This window comes from Bombina bombina, chromosome 2, assembly GCF_027579735.1.
Source record: "Bombina bombina isolate aBomBom1 chromosome 2, aBomBom1.pri, whole genome shotgun sequence".
NCBI classification, from domain to species: domain Eukaryota; kingdom Metazoa; phylum Chordata; class Amphibia; order Anura; family Bombinatoridae; genus Bombina; species Bombina bombina.
The window spans coordinates 1421953007-1421967792 of NC_069500.1; positions in this window are offsets into that span (position 1 = coordinate 1421953007).

The following is a 14786-nucleotide window of genomic DNA, read 5'->3' on the forward strand; positions in this document are numbered from 1 at the left end:
GAAATATTTAACCAGAGCTCTGAAGTCACTGTAATCATTTTAGCTTAAATGTGCTCAAGGGATCACCTTTAATTTCAACTCGTAATATAAGCGGTAAGCCAGACAAGTGCTAACCCTTGCAATAAACCCCTTATTTCTCACGGGAAAATGTTTGCGCTCCACTTGTAATCTAGCCCAATGTGTTCTTTGGATGAACAAATTGACCACAACTCAAAAGCGCCCTCTGGTGGGGAGCACAGAAGACAGAAAGTACTTTCTGCAATGTTCGCTAAATCTGGTCCTGTGCCAGTTTAGGAAATATAATAATATTAGTGGACCAGATTACAAGTGGCACGTTAAATTTTCTTATCACTTGCTAACAATGTTTAAAGTTAAAATGAGTGCAGCTGGATTTATGCGCGTATTACAATTTGAAAGTAAAAAGACTCTGGCGTGTTAACGTCAGGACTTTAGATTTTGCGAGGATGCTAACCCACACTAACCCGACACTGAGCAAGACCGAAAGTGAGTAATGAAGATTTTACATTTCTATGTCCTTCACATAGAAGAAAATGTTATTTTAATTTTTTTATATATATTTCTCTATATATCTATTTATTTTATAAGCTATATATCTATATATTCATATGAAGAAACAAAATATATACAAACAAAGGAATTTCAATTATTTCTAATTAAAGCACCTTAAAACATGTTAAAAATGAATAAAAATTATATTGCATGTTTTAAGGTATTTGACTGGGAAGTGCTCAAAGGTGTGTGTGTGTATATATATATATATATATATATATATATATATATAAAACCTCCCATCAAAAAGGCACTCACTGTTCTTCATAAAAAGTAACTTTTAATTTAATCCATCATAAAAAACGACATGCCTTTTTGATGGGACGGTAATGTGAGTTAAAGTGCACCCTGGCTGCTGAATATATGTAAGATTGTGCTTATCCTTTCCGGGAGGATTATACATATATATACATATATATATATATATATATATATATATATATATATATATATATATATATATATATATATACAGTATATAAATATGTGTGTATTGATGTGTGTATATGTATGTGTGCACAAAAATATTTACACCTATAAACACATATAAATATGCATGTATACACATATATACACATACTGCATATACACATGTATATATTTGGACATTTATATACATATATAAGTGGCTTAAATTCAGGCGTCCTTCACAAAGATAAATCTGCATGATTCATATCATCTTCTCTGATGAGTCCAATTTGTAGCTTTGCACAACACCTGTTCATCTAATGGTTAGACAGAGACCTGTGGGGACCCACAAGCTATAGTGTCTCGCATCCACTGTGCAATTTAGTGGAGGATCAGTGATGATCTGGGGGTGCTTCAGTAAGGCTGGAATCGGGCAGAAGGACGCATGAATCAAGCCATGTACAAGGTTATTCTTGAAGAAAATATGTTTCCTTCTGCTCTGAAAATCTTCCTCAACTCTAAAGATTAAATTTTTCCAGTGTTCCAAGCCACACAGCCAGGTCAATCAAGGTGTGGATGGAGGACCATTGGATCCAGACCCTGTTATGGTCAGCCCAATCTCCAGACCTGAACCCCATTGGAAACCTCTGGATTGTAATCAAGAGGAATATGGATGGTCACAAGCCATCAAACACAGCCGAACTGCTTGTATTCTTGCGCCAAGAGTGGCATAAAGTCACCCAACAGCAATGCGATAGACTGGTGGAGAACATGCCAAGACGCATGAAATCTGTGATTGGAAATATTGATTTCTAAACTCTTGCTAAGTTAAAGCATTAGTATTGTGTTGTTTACAATTTAATATGACCTTGTTTTCTTTGCATTATTTGAGGTCTGAAAACACTGCACCTGTTTTGTTATTTTGACCAGTTGTCATTTTCTACAAATAATATGCTCTAAATAACAATATTTTTATTTGGAATTTTGGAGAAATGTCAGTAATTAATAGAATAAAACTAAAATGTTCATTTTACTCAAACGCATACCGATAAATTGTAAAACCAGATATATATACAGTATATATATATATATATATATATATATATATATATACACACACAGTATCTCACAAAAGTGAGTACACCCCTCACATTTTTGTAAAGATTTTATTATATCTTTTCATATGACAACACTGAAGAAATTACACTTTGCTTCAATGTAAAGTAGTGAGTGTACAGCCTGTATAACAATGTAAATTTTCTGTCCCCTCAAAATAACTTAACACACAGCCATTAATGTCTAAACCGTTGGCAACAAAAGTGAGTACACCCCTAAGTGCAAATATCCAAATTGGACCCAAAGTGTCAATATTTTGTGTGGCCACCATTATTTTCCAGCACTGCCTTAACCTTCTTGGGCCTGGAGTTCACCAGAGCTTCACAGGTTGCCACTAGAGTCCTCTTCCACTCCTCCATGATGACATCACTGGTAGATGTTAGAGACCTTGCACTCCCCCACTTTCCGTTTGAGGATGCCCCACAGATGCTCAATGGGTTTTAGGTCTGGAGACATGCTTGGCCAGTCCATCACCTTTACCCTCAGCTTTTTTAGCAAGGCAGTAGTTGTCTTGGACGTGTGTTTGGGGTTGTTACCATGTTGGAATACTGCCCTGCGGCCCAGTCTCCGAAGGGAGGGGATCATGCTCTGCTTCAGTATGTCACAGTATATGTTGGCATTCATGGTTCCCTCAATGAACTGTAGCTTCCCAGTGCCGGCAGCACTCATGCAGGCCCAGACCATGACACTCCCACCACCATGATTGATTGTAGGCAAGACACACTTGTCTTTGTACTCCTCACCGGTTGTCGTCACACACGCTTTACACAATCTGAACCAAATAAGTTTATCTTGGTCTCATCGGACCACAGGACATGGTTCCAGTAATCCATGTCCTTAATCTGCTTGTCTTCAGCAAACTGTTTGTGGGCTTTCTTGTGCATCATCTTTAGAAGAGGCTTCCTTCTAGGACGACAGTCATGCAGACCAATCTGATGCAGTGTGTGGTGCATGGTCTGAGCACTGACAGGCTGACCCCCCTCCCCCTTCAACCTCTGCAGCAATGCTGGCAGCACTCATACATTTATTTCCCAAAGACAACCTCTGGATATGAGGCTGTGCACGTGCACTCAACATCTTTGGTCAACCATGGAGAGGCCTGTTCTGAGTGGAACTGGTCACTGGAAGTTCAACATGGCACCTCATGGCAAAGAACTTTCTGAGGATCTGAAAAAAGAATTGTTGTTCTACATAAAGATGGCCTAGGCTATAAGAAGATTGCCAAAACCCTGAAACTGTGCTGCAGCACGGTGAGAAAGACCATACAGCGGTTTCACAGGACAGGGTCCACTCAGAACAGGCCTCTCCATGGTCGACCAAAGAAGTTGAGTGCACGTGCTCAGCGTCATATAAAGAGGTTGTCTTTGCAAAATAGACGTATGAGTGCTGCCAGCATTGCTGCAGTGGTTGGAGGGGTGGGGGGTCAGCCTGTCAGCGCTCAGACCATACGCCGCACACTGCATCAAATTGGTCTGCATGGCTGTCGTCCTAGAAGGAAGCCTCTTCTAAAGATGATGCACAAGAAAGCCCGCAAACAGTTTGCTGAAGACAAGCAGACTAAGGACATGAATAACTGGAACCATGTCCTGTGATCCGATGAGATCAAGATAAACTTATTTGGTCCAGATGGTGTCAAGCATGTGTGGTGGCAACCAGGTGAGGAGTACAAGGACAAGTGTGTCTTACCTACAGTGAAGCATGGTGATGGGAGTGTCATGGTCTGGGCCTGCATGAGTGCTGCCGGCAATGGAGAGCTACAGTTTATTGAGGAAACCATGAATGCCAAGATGTACTGTGACATACTGAAGCAGAGCATGATCCCCTCCATTCAGAGACTGGGCTGCAGGGCAGTATTCCAACATGATAAGGACCACAAACACACCTCCAAGACGACCACTGCCTTGCTAAAGAAGCTGAGGGTAAAGATGATATCATCATGGAGGAGTGGAAGAGGACTCCAGTGGCAACCTGTGAAGCTCTGGTGAACTCCATGCCCAGAGGGTTAAGGCAGTGCTGGAAAATAATGGTGGCCACACAAAATATTGACACTTTGGGCCCAATTTGGACATTTCCACTTAGGGGTGTACTCACTTTTGTTGCCAACGGTTTAGACATTAATGGCTGTGTGTTGAGTTATTTTGAGGGGACAGCAAATTTACACTGTTATACAGGCTGTACATTCACTACTTTACATTGTAGCAAAGTGTCATTTCTTCAGTGTTGTCACATGAAATGATATAATAAAATATTTACAGAAATATGAGGAGTGTACTCACTTTTGTGAGTTACTGTATATACAAGTGAAACTAATAGAATAGGGAGAGAACTCACTGTGAAGAAATAGTAATGAAAGTCCCAACTCTGGGGAAGCCAGGCTATGCCTAGTACTGTCCCACTGGGTGGTGGGGGAAACAAACACAGTTCAGCTTAGCACATTCACGTGTTATCAAGATGAGTAAAGCAGGACACACACTTCAACCATGGTAGAAATCACACAGTTAAATTACTCATAGGATGAACTGAGGAATAGGAATAACCATAACTGAATGCATCACAGTTTTCATCTATATTAGGTGGGGAGTTCATTCACTTACGGTACGTAATACAACTCCTCATGTGCCTTTCACTTCCTGCATGGACATACAGTACTTCACTGTAGCGTGGGATGATATCCAAGACTGCTCATTTCCCGTATGTGGGCACCGTCTACCCCATGGAACCCAGGTCCACTCGCTTGGAGTCGTGCCTAAAAACAAATACAGGCTGACGACAATATCGTCACTCAGGGATTTCATCCAATCAGAGATCTCCTGGATGTCTCTAGCAGGTAAAGAAGCAGTTATAGTTGCTCCTTTGTAACTCCTCTCTGCCACAGGGGTATTCCGATCCGTCCATATGTGTCAAACAAACACTGGTAGCCAATATTCACAAACCTCTGATAGGGAAATAAAGTGAGTAGTAATTCCCTCCACTCCAGGAGTTATAGCACTATAGATTGCGTGGGGACAAAGCAGGGTGCTATACACTCAGGCAGGCAGCAAGACAGTCCCAAATAAGAATATGAGTGATAGCAATAGGGTTATAAATAAAACATAGCATTTATTGAAGAACTGTTATAAAAACAGGATGGTCAATTAACAAAGAGAGGCAAGGACACCTCTAGGCTGGCAGGCTTACGCGTTTCGGCATGACGCCGTAATCATAGCATATGGAAGCCAGTCACAGGTGTAACATATATACATAGTGGAAGCATTATATTGGCTAAAACATTAAAACAGGCTCACGTCTAGATTTAACCCTTGTATAACTAATGCTAAACTATGGCTCAGTAAAAGAACAAATGGCCCTGAACAAACATAGTCACTGTTAGTAATGCTAATAGATATATATATATATATATATATATATATACAACCTAATGTCAGTATGAGTACCCTGTAATCCCCTGGATATTATTATATATAGTATAAATGCATGAAAACATGCGCCTGGATTTAGAGTTCTGCGGCCAAAGGGGTGCGTTAGCTGCGCGTGCTTTTTTTTCCCCCGCACCTTTTAAACAACGCTGGTATTGAGAGTTCTCTGAAGGGCTGCGGTAGGCTCCAAAAAGGGAGCGTATAGGCATATTTACCGCCACTGCAACTCTCAATACCAGCGGTGCTTACGGACGCGGCCAGCTTCAAAAACGTGCTCGTGCACGATTCCCCATAGGAAACAATGGGGCAGTTTGGGCTGAAAAAAAACCTAACACCTGCAAAAAAGCAGCGTTCAGCTCCTAACGCAGCCCCATTGTTTCCTATGGGGAAACACTTCCTAAGTCTGCACCTAACACCCTAACATGTACCCCGAGTCTAAACACCCCTAACCTTACACTTATTAACCCCTAATCTGCCGCCCACGCAATCGCTGACACCTGCATATTATTTTTAACCCCTAATCTGCCGCTCCGTACACCGCCGCAACCTACGTTATCCCTATGTACCCCTAATCTGCTGCCCCTAACACCGCTGACCCCTATATTATATTTATTAAGCCCTAATCTGCCGCCCTCAACGTCTCTGCCACCTACCTACAATTATTAACCCCTTATCTGCCGACCGGACCTCACCGCTACTCTAATAAATGTATTAACCCCTAAAGCTAAGTCTTACCCTAACCCTAACACCCCCTAAGTTAAATTTAATTTTATTCTAAAGAAATAAAATAAATCTTATTAAATAAATTATTCCTATTTAAAGCTAAATACTTACCTGTAAAATAAATCCTAATATAGCTACAATATAATTAATAATTATATTGTAGCTATTATAGGATTAATATTTATTTTACACGCAACTTTGTATTTATTTTAACCAGGTACAATAGCTATTAAATAGTTAATAACTATTTAATAGTTACCTAGTTAAAATAATTGCAAAATTACCTGTAAAATAAATCCTAACCTAAGTTACAATTAAACCTTACTACACTATCAATAAATTAATTAAATAAACTATCTACAATTATCTACAATTATATCAACTAAACTAAATTACAAAAAAAAAACTAAATTACAAAAAATAAAAAAATTACAAGAATTTTAAACTAATTACACCTACTCTAAGCCCCCTAAAAAAATAACAAAGCCCCCCAAAATTAAAAAATGCTGTACCCTATTCTAAAATAAAAATGGAAAAGCTCTTTTACCTTACCAGCCCTTAAAAGGGCCTTTTGCGGGGCATGCCCCAAAGAAAACTGCTCTTTTGCATTTAAATAAACATACAATCCCCCCCCCAACATTACAACCCACCACCCACATACCCCTAATCTAACCCAAACACCCCTTAAAAAACCTAACACTAAGCCCCTGAAGATCTTCCTACCTTGTCTTCACCACTAGTGATGTCGCGAACAGTTCGCCGGAGAACAGTTCCCGGCGAACATAGCTTGTTCGCGTTCGCCGCGGCCGCGAACATATGCGATGTTCGATCCGCCCCTATTCGTCATCATTGAGGAAACTTTGACCCTGTATCTCACAGCCTGTCGACACATTTGAGCCAATCAGCAGCAGACACTCCCTCACAGACCCTCCCAGCTCCTGGGCAGCAGCCATTTTAGATTCATTACGATCTTGCATTCTTAGTGAGAGGAGGGTTAGTGCTGCTGCTGGTGATTTTATAGGTAAATAGATAGCTAGGCTAGTGTATTTAGTGTCCACTACAGTCCTGAATGACTCATCTAATCTCTGCTGTAAGGACAGCACCCCGAAAAGCCCTTTTTAGGGCTAGAACTTCAGTCGTTTTTTTTTTTTTTTAATTTGTAATTTTATTTGCATTTGCCTGACTGTCAGCCTGTGTGTGAGGCTCACAGCATATACTGTGATTAGTGCCACCACTGATATCTGCTTAACATTAGTGTAAATTAAAAAAAAAAAAAAAAACTTTTAAATCATTTTGCTAGTGTAGTCTAATTTCATTTTCTATCAGGCCTGTGTGTCAGGCCCACATCATATACTGTGATTAATTGCTCTCTGCCACCACTGATATCTGGTGTAACATTAGTGTAAAATTAAAAAAACAAAACTTGTAAATCATTTTGCTAGTGTAATCTAATTTCATTTTCTATCAGGCCTGTGTGTCAGGCTTACAGCATATACTGTGGTTAATTTCTCTGTGCCACCACTGATATCTGCTTAACAATCATTAGTGTAAATTTAAAAAAAAAAACTTTTACATCATTTTGCTAGTGTAATCTAATTTCATTTTCTATTAGGCCTGTGTGTCAGGCCCACATCATATACTGTGATAAATTGCTCTGTGCCACCAGTACCACATCTGGTGTAACATTAGTGTAAAATTAAAAAAAAAAAAAACTTTTACTTCATTTTGCTAGTGTAATCTAATTTCATTTTCTATCAGGCCTGTGTGTCAGGCTCACAGCATATACTGTGGTTAATTGCTCTGTGCCACCACTGATATCTGCTTAACATTAGTGTAAATTTAAAAAAAAAAAAACTTTTACATCATTTTGCTAGTGTAATCTAATTTCATTTTCTATCATGCCTGTGTGTCAGGCCCACATCATATACTGTGATTAATTGCTCTGTGCCACCACTGATATCTGGTGTAACATTAGTGTAAAATAATAAAATAAAAACTTTTACATCATTTTGCTAGTGTAATCTAATTTCATTTTCTATCAGGCCTGTGTGTCAGGCTCACATCATATACTGTGATTAATTCTTCTGTGCCACCACTGATATCTGGTTAACATTATTTTAAATAAATAAAAAAAAAAAAAAACTTTTACATCATTTTGCTAGTGTAATCTAATTTCATTTTCCATCAGGCCTGTGTGTCAGGCCCACATCATATACTGTGATTAATAGCTCTGTTTTCCACCACTTATATCTGGTGTAACATTAGTGTAAATTTTTTAAAATTTTTTTTTTACATCAGTCCTCTTCTAGTGTTATTTAATTTTAGTTGCCAGGCAAGCCTGGCTGCCACTAGTGCCAGCCTGTGTGTCAGGCTGCCAGCATATACTGTGCCTACTTCCATTCTCTGTGCCACCACTCCTATCTGGTGTAACATTAGTTTAAATTTTGTAAAAAAAAAACTTTTACATCAGTCTGCTAGTGTTATTTAATTGCAGTTGCCTATCTGCCAGCGTGTGTGCCAGGCCCACTTTCCAACTAGTGCCACCAATCATATTTGTTATAACAGTAGTGTAAATATTTAAAATAAAAACTTTTTTGACTGTGAAACATCAGTCTGCTAGTGCAATTGAATTTCAGTTTCCTGCCTGCCAGCGTGTGTGCCAGGCCCACTTGCCAACTAGTGCCAACAATCATATTTGTTATAACAGTATTGTAAATATTTAAAATAAAAACTTTTTTGACTGTGAATCATCAGTCTGCTAGTGCAATTGAATTGCAGTCGCTTGCCTGCCAGCGTGGGTGCCAGGCCCACTTGCCAACTAGTGCCACCAATCATATTTGTTATAACAGTATTGTAAATATTTAAAATAAAAATTTTTTGACTGTGAATCATCAGTCTGCTAGTGCAATTGAATTGCAGTTGCCTGCCTGCCAGCGTGTGTGCCAGGCCCACTTGCCAACTAGTGCCACCAATCATATTTGTTATAACAGTATTGGAAATATTTAAAATAAAAACTTTTTTGACTGTGAAACATCAGTCTGTTACTGTAATCTAATTGAAGTTGCCTTCCTGCCAGCGTGTGTGCCAGGCCCACTTGCCAACTAGTGCCACCAATCATATTTGTTATAACAGTAGTGTAAATATTTAAAATAAAAACTTTCTTGACTGTGAATCATCAGTCTGCTAGTGCAATTGAATTGCAGTTGCCTGCCTGCCAGCGTGTGTGCCAGGCCCACTTGCCAACTAGTGCCACCACTCATATTTGTTGTAACAGTACTTTTAATATTTAAAAAATAAACATTTTTGACTTTGAAACATCAGTCTGATTTTTTGTGTCAGGCTCGCAGAGTATAATGTGCCCAATTGCCCAGTGCCACCACTCATAATTTGTTTAATAGTATTGTAAGTGTACATTTTAAAAAAAATGACAGGCAGAGGCAGGCCACCCCGCAGGTGCCGTCGTGGTCGTGGTGCTGTGATTCCCTTAGACCCTACAACTATGCACAGTGTTCAGAGGCCAGGTGCCAGGGACGTGAAAAGTTCTGAGGAGGACCTAGTTGAATGGCTAACACAGGACACCCAATCTTCTACAGCTTCCGCTCCTAGTCCTAACCTTGACGCACCATCCACCTCCAGCTGTGCTTCGGGCACCTCTCAAGTGACCAGTGCCACTCGCCCGCCTGTCACCACCACCAACACTAGCACCACAGCCGCTTCACTTGATCTGTCAGAGAAGTTATTGACACATCAGTTGGAAGAAATGAGTGATGCACAACCATCATTGACAGAGGATGTAGATAACAGTGATATGTCTCAGTCAGGCAGCATTACAGACATGGACGTACGGTGTGATGATGATGATGATGTTGTACCTGCTGCTGCTTCCTTTGTTAATGTGTCAGATACAAGTAAAGCGGTTGATGATGATGTGTCCGTGGATGTCACATGGGTTCCCGCTAGAAGAGAAGAAGAAGAGGGGGAAAGTTCAGATGGGGAGACAGAGAGGAGGAGGAGGAGGAGGAGGAGGAGGAGGAGGAGGAGACAAGTTGGAAGCAGGGGGAGGTCATCGCAAGGAGATAGTGGCACAGTCAGACAGCATGCATCGGCACCCGGGGTCAGACAGACAGCACGCCAATCAACGCATGCTGTTGTCACCACCAGAATGCCGTCATCGCAGAGCTCAGCAGTGTGGCATTTTTTTTATGTGTCTGCCTCTGAGAAAAGCGATACCATTTGCAACCTTTGCCAAAAGAAACTGAGTCGTGGGAAGTCCAACACCCACCTAGGTACAACTGCTTTGCGAAGGCACATGGTCTCCCATCACAAATGCCTATGGGAAGAACACATGAGTAGAAGCAGCACACAAATTCAAAGCCGCCCTCCTCCTCCTGGTCCAGCATCTACAGCCACGTCAACCACTGCTGTCCTCCTTGCCCCCTGTCAACCATCCTCCACTCAGTCTCTCTTACGTAGCAGTTCCTGGTCATCTGCCCACAGTCAGGTGTCTGTCAAGGACATGTTTGAGCGTAAGAAGCCAAATTCCCAAAGTCACCCCCTTGCCCGGCGTCTGACAGCTGGCTTGTCTGAACTCTTAGCCCGCCAAAAAAACTTTTAAATCATTTTGCTAGTGTAGTCTAATTTCATTTTCTATCAGGCCTGTGTGTCAGGCCCACATCATATACTGTGATTAATTGCTCTCTGCCACCACTGATATCTGGTGTAACATTAGTGTAAAATTAAAAAAACAAAACTTGTAAATCATTTTGCTAGTGTAATCTAATTTCATTTTCTATCAGGCCTGTGTGTCAGGCTTACAGCATATACTGTGGTTAATTTCTCTGTGCCACCACTGATATCTGCTTAACAATCATTAGTGTAAATTTAAAAAAAAAAACTTTTACATCATTTTGCTAGTGTAATCTAATTTCATTTTCTATTAGGCCTGTGTGTCAGGCCCACATCATATACTGTGATAAATTGCTCTGTGCCACCAGTACCACATCTGGTGTAAAATTAGTGTAAAATAAAAAAAAAAAAAACTTTTACTTCATTTTGCTAGTGTAATCTAATTTCATTTTCTATCAGGCCTTTGTGTCAGGCTCACAGCATATACTGTGGTTAATTGCTCTGTGCCACCACTGATATCTGCTTAACATTAGTGTAAATTTAAAAAAAAAAAAACTTTTACTTCATTTTGCTAGTGTAATCTAATTTCATTTTCTATCATGCCTGTGTGTCAGGCCCACATCATATACTGTGATTAATTGCTCTGTGTCACCACTGATATCTGGTGTAACATTAGTGTAAAATAATAAAATAAAAACTTTTACATCATTTTGCTAGTGTAATCTAATTTCATTTTCTATCAGGCCTGTGTGTCAGGCTCACATCATATACTGTGATTAATTCTTCTGTGCCACCACTGATATCTGGTTAACATTATTTTAAATAAAAAAAAAAAAAAAAACTTTTACATCATTTTGCTAGTGTAATCTAATTTCATTTTCCATCAGGCCTGTGTGTCAGGCCCACATCATATACTGTGATTAATAGCTCTGTTTTCCACCACTTATATCTGGTGTAACATTAGTGTAAATTTTGTAAAAAAATTTTTTACATCAGTCCTCTTCTAGTGTTATTTAATTTTAGTTGCCAGGCAAGCCTGGCTGCCACTAGTGCCAGCCTGTGTGTCAGGCTGCCAGCATATACTGTGCCTACTTCCATCCTCTGTGCCACCACTCCTATCTGGTGTAACATTAGTTTAAATTTTGTAAAAAAAAAACTTTTACATCAGTCTTCTAGTGTTATTTAATTTTAGTTGCCAGGCCAGCCTGCCACTAGTGCCAGCCTGTGTGTCAGGCTGCCAGCACATACTGTGCCTACTTCTATCCTCAGTGCCACCACTCCTATCTGTTGTAACAATAGTGTAACTTTTTAAAAAAAAAAACTTTTACATCAGTCTGCTAGTGTTATTTAATTGCAGTTGCCTGCCTGCCAGCGTGTGTACCAGGCCCACTTGCCAACTAGTGCCACCAATCATATTTGTTATAACAGTATTGTAAATATTTAAAATAAAAACTTTTTTGACTGTGAAACATCAGTCTGCTACTGTAATCTAATTGAAGTTGCCTTCCTGCCAGCGTGTGTGCCAGGCCCACTTGCCAACTAGTGCCACCAATCATATTTGTTATAACAGTAGTGTAAATATTTAAAATAAAAACTTTCTTGACTGTGAATCATCAGTCTGCTAGTGCAATTGAATTGCAGTTGCCTGCCTGCCAGCGTGTGTGCCAGGCCCACTTGCCAACTAGTGCCACCACTCATATTTGTTGTAACAGTACTTTTAATATTTAAAAAATAAACATTTTTGACTTTGAAACATCAGTCTGATTTTTTGTGTCAGGCTCGCAGAGTATAATGTGCCCAATTGCCCAGTGCCACCACTCATAATTTGTTTAATAGTATTGTAAGTGTACATTTTAAAAAAAATGACAGGCAGAGGCAGGCCACCCCGCAGGTGCCGTCGTGGTCGTGGTGCTGTGATTCCCTTAGACCCTACAACTATGCACAGTGTTCAGAGGCCAGGTGCCAGGGACGTGAAAAGTTCTGAGGAGGACCTAGTTGAATGGCTAACACAGGACACCCAATCTTCTACAGCTTCCGCTCCTAGTCCTAACCTTAACGCACCATCCACCTCCAGCTGTGCTTTGGGCACCTCTCAAGTGACCAGTGCCACTCGCCCGCCTCTCACCACCACCAACACTAGCACCACAGCCGCTTCACTTGATCTGTCAGAGAAGTTATTGACACATCAGTTGGAAGAAATGAGTGATGCACAACCATCATGATGATGATGATGATGTTGTACCTGCTGCTGCTTCCTTTGTTAATGTGTCAGATACAAGTAAAGAGGTTGATGATGATGTGTCCGTGGATGTCACATGGGTGCCCGCTAGAAGAGAAGAAGAAGAGGGGAAAAGTTTAGATGGGGAGACAGAGAGGAGGAGGAGGAGGAGACAAGTTGGAAGCAGGGGGAGGTCATCGCAAGGATATAGTGGCACAGTCAGACAGCATGCATCGGCACCCGGGGTCAGACAGACAGCACGCCAATCAACGCATGCTGTTGTCACCACCAGAATGCCGTCATCGCAGAGCTCAGCAGTGTGGCATTTTTTTTGTGTGTCTGCCTCTGACAACAGCGATGCCATTTGCAACCTTTGCCAAAAGAAACTGAGTCGTGGGAAGTCCAACACCCACCTAGGTACAACTGCTTTGCGAAGGCACATGGTCTCCCATCACAAATGCCTATGGGAAGAACACATGAGTAGAAGCAGCACACAAACTCAAAGCCGCCCTCCTACTCCTGGTCCAGCATCTACAGCCACGTCAACCACTGCTGTCCTCCTTGCCCCCTATCAACCATCCTCCACTCAGTCTCTCTTACGTAGCAGTTCCTGGTCATCTGCCCACAGTCAGGTGTCTGTCAAGGACATGTTTGAGCGTAAGAAGCCAAATTCCCAAAGTCACCCCCTTGCCCGGCATCTGACAGCTGGCTTGTCTGAACTCTTAGCCCGCCAGCTTTTACCATACAAGCTGGTGGAGTCTGAGACTTTCAAAAAAATTGTATCTATTGGGACACCCCAGTGGAAGGTACCTGGCCAAAATTTCTTTTCACAAAAGGCAATCCCAAACCTGTACTCAATTGTGCAAAAGGAAGTAATGGCATGTCTGGCACACAGCGTTGGGGCAAGGGTCCAAATGACCACTGATAGCTGGTCTGCAAAGTATGGTCAGGGCAGGTATATCACCTACACTGCGCATTGGGTAAACCTGCTGACGTCTGACAAGCATGGAATGCGTGGCTCTGCAGAGGAGTTGGTGACACCGCCACGACTTGCAGGCAGGCCTGTTGCCACCTCCTCTACTCCTCCTACTCGATCCTCTTCCATAACATCTTCCTCGGCTGAGTCCTCTTCTGCTGCTGCCTCTTGCTCCACATCAACGGCACCCCCCCAGCTCCCTAGGTACTATTCAACATCCCGGATACGGCAGTGCCACATCGTCTTGGGGTTGACTTGCCTGAAAGCCAAGAGTCACACTGCACCAGCACTCCTGTCCACCCTGAACGCACAGGTGGATCAGTGGCTGACTCCGCACCAACTGGAGATTGGCAAGGTTGTTTCTGACAATGGAAGTAATTTGGTGGCGGCATTGAAATTGGGCAAGTTGACACATGTGCTGTGCATGGCACATGTGTGTAATCTGATTGTTCAACGCTTTGTGCATAAGTACCCAGGCTTACAGGACGTCCTGAAGCAGGCCAGGAAGGTGTGTGGCCATTTCAGGCGTTCCTACACGGCCATGGCGCACTTTTCCGATATCCAGCATCGAAACAATCTGCCAGTGAGGTGCTTGATTTGCGACAGCCCGACACATTGGAATTCAACACTCCTAATGTTCGACAGCCTGCTCCAACAAGAAAAAGCTGTTAACGAGTATTTGTATGACCGGGGTGCTAGGACAGCCTCTGGGGAGCTTGGGATTTTTTTTCCA